Raw genomic sequence first — 10535 nt, forward strand, 5'->3', positions numbered from 1 at the left:
CTCCCTCCCACGCTCCTTCCTTCTCTTTCTTCTTCCCAAGTGCCATCACCCGTGACACAAAGAGCTTTTCCTCCTCTCTGCCCCTCTGCCATGCCGTTTTCTGCCTTGAAATCAAATGACTGCCACCATGAAGCAAAATAAACATCTCCTTCCTTAAGTTGTGGGCATCGGGTATTGTGTCTTAGCAAGGAGAAGGTGACTGAGACACAAGGCATAGTTTCTTTGCCCCATACTCAGTAGTTTTGATTTTGAATCTAATTGCAACCAAGAAGGTCAGAGGTGATGATTATTTTTAAGACACTGCAGATGGATTGCTTGTGACACTTGATAAGCAGGTACCAGACTACATCTCCTATGCCTGCTCTCTCAATGTGAGGAAATGAATATTGGTTGAGCATCTGCTGGACCAGGCATCCTGAGTATAAGCCCTCTGATGTTGAGGAGGTAATTGTTCCCTGATTTGAACATCTGGACGTGAAGAAGATTAGATAGAGGAAGCATAGAAGAAAGATTTCTTCTCTCTCTCATACAAAAAAGTGGATTGTTTCTGTGTTTTGTAGACATACAATATCCTAATACCTGAATTTGTGCAGTGTTCTTTATAACACTTTCACAATCATTTATTGGAATTTATCATTAAATACGTTGGCATGGGTGTGACAGATGTAATTCTCATCTTACAGGGAAGGAAACTGAGTCACAGAGAAAATAAGCAAATGCTTCAGGTCATAAAGCAAAGGAGAAGTGAAACCAAGATGAGACCCTCACATTTTCTGGTATCTAGTAAAGGAAAGCGTCTTCCAGTCGGGGATGGGTTATTTCTGCTAATGTTGCTGGTGTTAATGGGCCTCCTCAGCAACAGGCAACAGACGTGGGAAAGCGTGGGGTTTCCAGTTCAGGCATGGCGAATGGAAACTGCAGTTCCATTTCTTGTTTGTTGTTTTATGCTGGGAGTGTCCTTATCTGTAAAACAGGATAACAAGACCTACTTCATCAGTTAGGTGGAGGGTAATGCAGTATCGCATATGGAATGTATAATGCCAGGCACAGTAAAGGACAAGGTAGAGAATTAAGTAGGAAGAGTTCCTGGAATTAGCAAGCATCCGATAAACATTAGTCATTATTACTATTGTTGTGTCATTGTAGATTCTCACAGTGTGTTGTCTTCTCCCTCCTGCTACTCTATCATCTTACTACACGGTCAGGATTGTGTAGAGAGAGACAGAGAGTAAGAGTACAAAGAGAGAGGGGAAGTAGCCTTCGTTCTTCTATCTGATCTCTCTTACCACTAGGTACCGTTAGGTAAGTTCTAGATAAATAATATGCAACAGCCTAAAAAATATCTTAGATCAAACAGCTCTTGTTTTATGTCTGTGCCCAAAATGAGGTTGTTTCAGTTACATTCTGCGGTTATTTTATGGAAGCTGCAGTGGTTGCTGAACGTTGGGGTCACACACAGGAGGGTCAGTGTGATGTTTAATTTTACTGTTAAATTGACTGAGTCATATGACCAGAAATTTGGTCAAAAATTATGCTAACACTGGGGATGTAGCTCCTTGGTGGGGCAATTGTCTAGCATGTGCAGAGCCCTGGGGCCTATCCCCAACACTGAAAAAAAATGGCACTGTGGGTATGTTTTCAGAAGGCTGAGTGAAACAAATTGACCTCCCTCGTGTGGGTGGGCCTCAACCAATCAATATATGATCTGAGCAGAGCAAAAAGGATAAGAGAGAGCACCTCCTGGTTACTTACGTTAGCTAAGACATTGGTCTTTTCTAGCCTTCAGATTTAAACCATTGACTCTTCTTGGATGTCAAGACTACCAGCTTGTAGGCTTGAACTATACCATCAGCTCTCCTGAGTCACTATTGTGCGGACTGTAGATCTTGGGAGTTCCCATCCTTCATAATAACATGAGGTAAACTGGGCATAGTGTACACTCCTGTAATCCCAGCACTTGGGTGGCTGAGGCAGGAGGATCACTTCAAGTTCAAGGCCAGCATGGGCTACATACTGAGTTCAAGGTCAGCCTGAACTACATAGCCAGACCCTGTCTCCAAAAATAATAATAATAACATAATTCCTAATAATAAATCTATCCATCTATCTGTTCACCCATGTATCTCTAATTGGTTCTGCTTCTCTGTAGAACATTGACTGTGATAGTTAACTGTGATGCCAACTTGGATGGATTAGAATATGATGTGATAGATGTGATAGATTGGCATAGTTCTGGGTAAGTCAGTGGATGCTTGGCATGTAGCCTGCAAACTGAAGAGGGAAAACCCAGGCTGGACGTGGGTGGCACCAACCAACAGGCTTGCAACTTGGGTGGAATAGTAAGGGAAAGAGGCAGGAAGTCTCTTTTCCTCTTCAGAGGAGCTCCAGGCCTCACCATCACATTTGGATGTCCATCTCCAGGTCCTTGAGGCTCCCAGCAAAGACTGGCTTTCCAGTATGTTCCCACATCAGACCCTTCAGGCAACTCCAGGCTTCAACTTTCACCTGGATCCTCCAGCTGTCCTGTACATGGATGGCCATTTTGTACTCTTCCACTCCTGACCCCACGGATGGCCACCGTAAGCCTACTTTGCCAGTCCCTTATATATCACATCACACCTTATCACATCTGCTCCTCTAGTGAAATCTAACTGATACACCAACTAAAACAAATATCGGTCCCACGGCAGTGAGGCAGTGGGGCATTACTGTAACAAATACAGCTGTGGAGATGGCTTTGCAACTGGTTAATGAGTAAAGATTGGAAGAATTTTGAGGTGCATACATAAATGGCAATTCTGGTGAGGTCCGAGACGGAAATGAGGATTGTGCTATTAGAGAGAAAAGGTGATCCTCATCAGAAAGTGACAAAGAATTTGGCTGAAATGTGTTCTAGTGTTTTGTGGAAGGTAGAGCTTGTGATAATGAAATACAGTATGTAGCTGATGATATTTCTAAGCAAAGTGTTGAAGGAGTGGCTTGGTTCCTTCCACTGCTTAGAGGAAAATGTAAAAGGGAGGAGAGTAATTGAATAAGACATTGTTTAGGGAAAAGGAAGCAGAATTTACATTTCGAATATTCTCAGCCTATTGGTATTGTAAAAAATGAGAAAGTGTGCTCTGAAGAGAATGCCAGGGTTGCAACTGGACTGTCGCTCGAAAATGAGTCTGTGGAATTATAGGAGCAGAAACACAGCCAGTTAAAGTTTCTCCAGGAATGGAGAAATGAAAGAAGGCTTTGGACTTCTTGGATTTGATAGAATAGGACAGTAAACATGTGCTATTCTTCCAGAAGATAAACTGATAAAACCCTAGGGCAGCACCCCTGCCTGGAGCCGTGGGAGTGATGCTGCTTCCCCAGGGAGCTTGAAAGGTGGGGAATCTTCCTTGCTACACATGGGGCTTGCTTAGGATCTGTCACCCCTTTCATCCTCTGCTCCCTCTTTTCAGGGATCTGACGAAAGTCTCTCCTACGCCTGTCCTACCATTGTATTTTGCTGGTTCATAACTTACCCAGTTTGCCTCAGAATAATTCCTGCCTCAAGTTCCACCTATATCTGATTTAAATATTTAGATGAGACTTTAGGCTTTAAAGTGGATGACAAAAAGAGACCCTTGGAGTTATTGAAGTAGAATGAATATGCTTTGCATGCAAGAGGTTATGAATTCTAGGTACTAGGTGGAATGCTATGTGCTGAATTGTGTCCCCCAAATTCATATGTGACAGCATTTGGAGATAAAGCCTTTGGGTTCAGCCGAGGTCATGAAGGTGGAAACCCCATGACGGGGTCAGTGTCCTTGGATGGAGACACCAGAGCACCTCTACCCTGGCCATCTGTGAGCCAAAAGAGAGGTAAGGACCATGCTGGCCACACTGGCACCCAGACATAGTTTTCCAGCATCTAGAATTGTGAGAAAACAAATTTTTGGTGTTTAAGCCACTCCAACGTGGTGCTTTGTTATGGCAGTCTGGGCTGAGCTATCCAGTCATTTGAAACTAACCTAACATGGTTTTGTCTAATCCAAGTACAGCTCTCAGTGGAGTAACTTATGTTCTCCCAAACTGGTACTGGCTTGAATTATTCAGAAGTCTCACAAGGTAGAGGATCCCAAACTCTTCAAATGTGTTTTATCTATTTATCTAACAAAACTGGAGGCTTTAGGAATGGAAAATACCAAGTTGGTTGTTTCATCTACCTAAGAAGAAACTACAGAGGGTGGTAGGGATTTGTTGATAATCAGTTCTATTATTTAAGCAAACACATTTGGTTAAAACACATTTTCCCCTTCTGCTAAAGCTGCTGGTAAGGAAAACAGGTACTATCTTCATTTGTGAGACAGAAGAACAATCATCGAGAAGATGTCATGCAGCCACCACGAATCCTTTGAATCCACGCCAGTTTGAAAATGGAAGCCAGAAGTAATCATTCTGAGTCAGAGGTAGAGCAATTAAATCTAGACTAACACTCCTGAAAAGCAAGCTTTTATTTTACAAAAACGGGGGAAATGTCAGGATTGGGAGTTCCCACGGAGAAAGATTTGCTGACAGGTTTTGGAGTCTTTTTTTCTCCTCTGACTCTGGCCTGGGAATCACGGACTACATGTGTGACAGCTGGAGGGTTTGGTTGCTTTGCCAATGGGAGGCTCTGTTGCCTCATCGTTACATTAAGGGGTTGGAGCATCCCCTGTAAGGTCAGCTCTGAATTCCTTGATACTATCTAGGATTTCTGCAAGGTACTATCCTAGTCAGTCCAGTCAGAAAAAAGAAAACTTGCTGGTTTTAGTCATCTTACAGGAATGTCTCTGTTATCCACTATTCATGTATTCAGCTCATGCCAGAGTTCTGTTGGTCCAAGGCTGGTTATTCCTTTGCTTTTCCCAAGAGAACTAATGCAGATGAGAACCTTTTTGGAGAGATGTGGGTTAAGAGTTTACTTTGGATGTGCTGAAGAGAGCAAGGAAAGATATGGAAAAGGACAGCTGACGACTTTCTACCATTCTGGAGACCTTGTCATTGGTGTAAGCATTATTTAACCAACATTTTACAAGAGACAGTGTAGTTTATTATGGCTCAGGTTCTGGAGTCAGACTCCCTGGGTTCAAATCCCAGTTCCACCACTTAGGTCCTTTGTGGCTTGGAGGAAATGACTTAATTCCTTAGCTTTCTCATCCATAGTCTCCATCTGAAAAGCTTGTTATGAGGGTCATGTGAATTCATGCAGATAAAATATTTATAGCAGTATTTGGCATGTAAAAATCATTTAATAAATGGTATGTGCTGTCCTGGCCACACTGTCTGCTAGATACAACGGGAATTCGGAGGGATGTCACTACAGCCAATCATGATCAGTATATGCATGAGGGATGAGGTGGAAGTCCTGGCAAGCATCAGAGAGGAAGTAATTGCAGCTGAGTCTCAAAGTTGAGATAAGCTTTTGCTGGACATGAGGAAAGGCCACTGCAGAAGGCAGGGGCCCAGTCGGCTCAGGAAGGAAGCTGCAAGTCACCCTTGAACTCGGATGACTGCACTGGGGATGGCTGGTGTGTAAGCAGGGGGAAGTAGCATGGGGTGAAGCTGGGTAAGGATGTGAGCGGAGCTGGATAAGTATGCTGATCAAGGAGAACTCATGGGGCATGTACTATGCTTCATAGAAACCACTGAAGCTGACTTAAGCTAGCGGCTGAAAATGCCATAACCAGGAATCCCTCAGGGTAAGCAGGAAGTCCCCAGGTAACCAGGAAGTCCCCAGGTAACCAGGAAGTCCTCAGGCTTGGAGCAAGGGTGGAACTGGAATGAGAAGGAAGTTGAGAAATGAGCCTGGACTTGGCCCCTGGGTCTGGTTGGTCCTGGAGTGAGGCTTGGGAGAACAAAAAGTCTTGTTCAATTTTGCATATTTCTTGATTCCCAGCTCTGGATTGCTTCCTTGTACAAGATTCCATTTCTACATTTCCTGAACCAGGGATCCCGTGGCCTTTGAAAGCCTTCTGCTAGGCAAAGACACAAAGAGGTCAAGCACGGCAGGACTTTATTCCAGGTTGCTGGTGCTGACCAAGTGCAGAAGTGGAAGAGATACCTCTGACCTGGTTTATCAGAGAACATGCCCAGAAGAAGCTGTCCTCCAGCCAGATGTTTAAGGTTAGGGGAAATATTGATAGGATGGAAGAAACATTATCGGCAGAGTTGAGGAGCTGAGGACATAGAAGAAGGCGCATGAAAGAGACAATAATGCAGTATCTAAACAGGAAATTGTGAGGACCTATGCCTGGGAGTTGCTGGTAGCATGACGAAGAAAGAGCTGACATAGAATTGTGGGAAGGAGGGACAGAAAGGTTTTGGTCACCCACAGGTTAAGGGAAGAGTGACAGGAATTGTTTGGAGATGATTATGATGTAAGGCAATTATTATAACCTGCTAGGTATCCAATACTCCGAGATCCTGTTCTCTAGAACTGAAGAATGAATTCTAGGAACAGTAGAGGTTAAGAGTAGCAATATTTATTGGAGAGAAGAGTTACAGCTCCTGAGAGGCAGGAGGGGGCCAAAAGTGGGTTGCCAAGGACCCCACCTTTCAGGGGAATTTTTGTAGAGCACAACCATGGGGTACAAAGTGGGTTACAGATATGATCAACCAATAAGATTACGGGTATGGTTGCCTAAGTCATATTGACCCAGCAGTGAAGCAAGTCACGTAACAAGTGTGCATGGAAAAAACAGAACTTTTCAGGAGGTGAGGAGTCTGAGGGCTTTGTCTTCATTTGTTATTCTGGTTTATCTTGACACCTGGCTCCCAGCAGATGCGCCTCCGGCTACAGTTGTAATGAGTTTACATCTTTCCCCCTACTTTCTTGAGAGCACAGCCCCGTCTTCCTGCCCACAGTATTTCTACCTGGCTTAGGGGCTGGGGATTTAGCTCAGCGGCAAAAGCGCCTGCCTGGCATGCGCAAGGTCGTGAGTTCGGTTCCTGGTACTGGAGAAAACAAAACAAAAAAAAATCTACCTGGCTTAGCTGTCTAGAATAATTAGAAAACAATCCCTGGGGAAGACTGGTTGTTAGGAAACAAAAGAGGAAAACCCAAATGTACAAGTGCAATAGAACAACCTGAGAGAGACCGCCCTTCGCTTAGGCCAGACCAGTGACTCTCCTACAGGCTATGCAGTCTTTAAGGGTCAAGTGCATAAAGGGGGGCTGTGAAAGGAAAAGGGCAAAATGGCACCTTGGGGCTGGGAGGTTCCGTGAATAAGAGTTGTACCATACGCCGGGAGGCTTGAGAACGCACAGGGTGTGGTGGGTGCCTGTCAAGAACAGAGCTGAAGCACGCTGGTGGCTTTGGGGTGTGGCCATGCTTACTGGGCCTTCTTAACCCATAATTACATATTTTTAGCAGATGTGAAAGTATAGCGAGGTGGATGGGGCTTGGAGTCTCTGGTCAGCCTAGAATGGAGGTGTTTGGACTCCTTTACTGGCAAAAACCAGGTAGCTGGAATTTTGGGGGGCCTAATACTTAATGCCAAGATAAGACTTTTAAGAAAAAATTATTTCTAAAAGACAGATGAAAATGTAGACTGGTGTTTAAAGGAAAACATAAGCATCTGAGATAAAAGTTGGGGTGTCAGCCACATAGAGGATGTATCTGAGCTTTAGGGTTGGGGGAGTTTTTGGAGGGACTGAACACAAAGAAAAACCAGCTCGACAGGAAACCTGTTGTGAGTTCTTCTGTTTCTAGTAAGATGGAGGACTTTATGACATGAAAACCATCTGGTGCAGGAGTGAATACGCCACACACAAACTAACCATGAATTTTGTAAATGGGCTGCTGAAGAAAATAATGGAAATTCCCATAGGCTAAAAGCAAAGAAGTAGCTAAAAACCGGAGTAGCAGTTTTGTAAACTGACACCATCACTGCCCTTGGGCAGCTTTTAACAATCGCAGGGCTTGGCTCTGATAACGGGAATCAGTTATTTTGGACCCTGTAATGAAATTTAGTGATTCAAGGCAAGGTGCATTCATCTCACATTCCTCTGGGTCAGGATTCCACTGGTCGCTGTGCTCTAGTTTCTGCCTGCTTTTGGCAACTTGAGTAGTTGTCGGGCTTTTATTTAAAATTTCCTGCTGTTTTCTGTGGGAGAACAGGCTCTCCCATTACCACAAGCGAAACCCATGTCAGTTTACCCTCCCTCATTATCTTGAAAAGCTGGTGCTTCCATATGAACAAACTCAGGCCTGTCTGCTTGTTTCCCCAAATTTGGATGCTGAACATATGTTTCAAAGTCTTAATCACTACTTTATATTATTTAATGATAGCATCTTAAACACACAACTCAATAGAGAAGAAGCAGCACGGTCCAGTTTAGAGTGGTGTGGCAAGTGGCACAACACCTCAGCATCCCTTCGTTTCTGGGCAAGTGAGTTGAGATTCGTGCATGACAGCTTGTTTCATCTCGTACCCAAATCGTACTGATGTCCCAAAGTGATATGACGGTTTACGAGAAATGTTTTGAATTTCTTGCTGTGTGAGAAGTCTGAGCTCAGTCCTGCAAATCAGATCTCAGTCAAATCAGTGTTTTCTCAGGATGTCTTGTGAAAAAAATGAGTTGCCAGGTTTCAGATTAGAAAATTACATCTCTGAGGCGTGAGGGTTAATAAGTAATGTGTTTGCCTTTGTTCATGTACACATCTCCTCAGCAAATATTTGTCAGGCCCTGTGATAGATTGTTAAATTTAGTGTGTTCGATGGAAAGCTGATTTTGAATCAATTGCTTACTTCTTCCTGCAAATGGACCCCCAGCCTCACTTCCTGAACCTCTTTTCTCTCTGGCTCTTCTTTCGCTGCACCCCGCTGGCTGTCTTCTGGTCAGCCTTGCGACCTCTGCCATGTCCTATTGCTCTCCCTTATCCCCACCTCACGCCGTTTCTTTTCTCCTGCAATATTTCCTTGTACCCACCTTTTCCTGAGAAAATTACTTTTGGATTTCCTTTACTTAATAATTCTTATATGCAGATTTCTGAATCCTATCCAAAGAGTCCACTGATCCCAGTGTTGCCTTTCTTCAGGCTGTGATCTGTGCAGCAGTACAGGGGCTTGTTCTTGGAAAGACTCCACACTTGGGGTAATGCTTTGCAGCCGTCATCTTGAAATGCTTAGGCACTTTTTAACACAGGGCCACACATGTTCATTTTGCACTGGGCCCTGCAGCATATGCAGCCAACCTTACACTAGGGAGAAGAGCTTGTTGAGCTAGGAAGGGTGCCAATTCACTGTGGAGGAAAAGGCAAGGCTCAGGACAGTGATAAAATTGCTAGAGTGAGAAACCAAGGAGGTCAGAGGAGAGGGAAGGTTATCGTTTCAGTAGTGCTCTTTCCTCCTGATAATTCCTTAATTAGAGGGCCAGATTTTGGGGGGTATGGTGGTGGTATTTGTATAAATTAGTCAGGGAGATGTTTAAATGACCAGTCGATTCTGATCTACTTTTGAAAAATCTCTGCTGAATCCCAGAAAGGCAACTTTTATCCAAAAGTAGATGGATTCTAGTACTTGTGCCATGGAAATTATACTGGCTCGCCGCTCTCATCTAAACAGAACACCTAGTATAAAAAGATAGGAAAGTGGTGGGAAAACCTCCCCTTAGGATGACAAGAAGTTACCTTTTAAGGATATGGGCTACAAAGATATTTGGTGTTGGTTCAGGAAGAAATCCTGGTGAAGTAGGCAAAGGATTGTGATGTAGACCTGTTGAGGAACTGCGTGGCTGGTGTCCAGGCAGGGCATGGAGGAAAACACTGAGTTTCATAAGCGACAAGGAAACAAAAGAAGACATGCAAGATAATTACAAACTGTCCTGAAAAAGAATGTCTATGTTGACCCAAACAGCGAGTTCTTTGTACTGATCAGCACAATAGAAAGAGGCAAAATTTAGATTACAATTTCATGCCTTTCAGTTTGCTTTGCATTCACTGCTTTGTTGGTTCTCAACAAATGTAATACAATAATAAAAGTTCACTAGGTAAACCATTTTAAACAGACTAGATCCCATTATATCGCATAGAATTTGAACAACAGTATCTGAAGGCTCTTCATTGAATTTCTTTTTTAAATAAAAGACTTGCCTGTGCTTGAAAAGAATTAATTTCAAAACATGGTTTTGAAAATGAGACCTAAGTAATATACATATTTATATATGTAAATGCCATCTCTGCATAACAGTATTCTTTGAGCTATTACTGTATTTGTTGAGATTCTTTGGGAACAATGGGATTTGAAGGCAATCCCATATTTTGCTAATGATCACTGTGATCTTGCAAGTCACATGTTCTTTCCGAGTTTCTATTTGCATTTTTTCCTTTCAAGATCTAGGAGAACTCACTGGAAGAACGATAGCCTCTTTAATAAATGCTGGAAAAATTAGCTTGCTACCTGCCAAAGACTGAAAATAGACCCACGTGCACCAAACTCATCACTATGCACCAAACTATCACCATGCACCAAACTCAAGTCAAAATGGTTCACAGATCTCAATATTAAAACAGAAACACTAAA

General features: G+C 43.3%; 1 long non-coding RNA gene across 2 annotated transcripts in view; it reads right to left on the minus strand.

The window, feature by feature from the left end:
* Positions 1-575: 575 nt before the first annotated feature.
* The window catches only part of LOC102009203, a 34126-nt gene continuing 24166 nt past the window's right edge, over positions 576-10535 (minus strand). The window contains exon 5 of one of the 2 annotated variants that reach the window (XR_261367.2): positions 576-963. This is a non-coding gene — a long non-coding RNA (uncharacterized LOC102009203). Of the gene's footprint in view, positions 964-9658; positions 9779-10535 lie in introns of those variants that run through there. The other variant, XR_261366.2, reaches the window with a different exon arrangement.

This window comes from Chinchilla lanigera, unplaced genomic scaffold, assembly GCF_000276665.1.
Source record: "Chinchilla lanigera isolate Chin_1 unplaced genomic scaffold, ChiLan1.0 scaffold00028, whole genome shotgun sequence".
In the NCBI taxonomy this organism is placed as follows: Eukaryota; Metazoa; Chordata; class Mammalia; order Rodentia; family Chinchillidae; genus Chinchilla; species Chinchilla lanigera.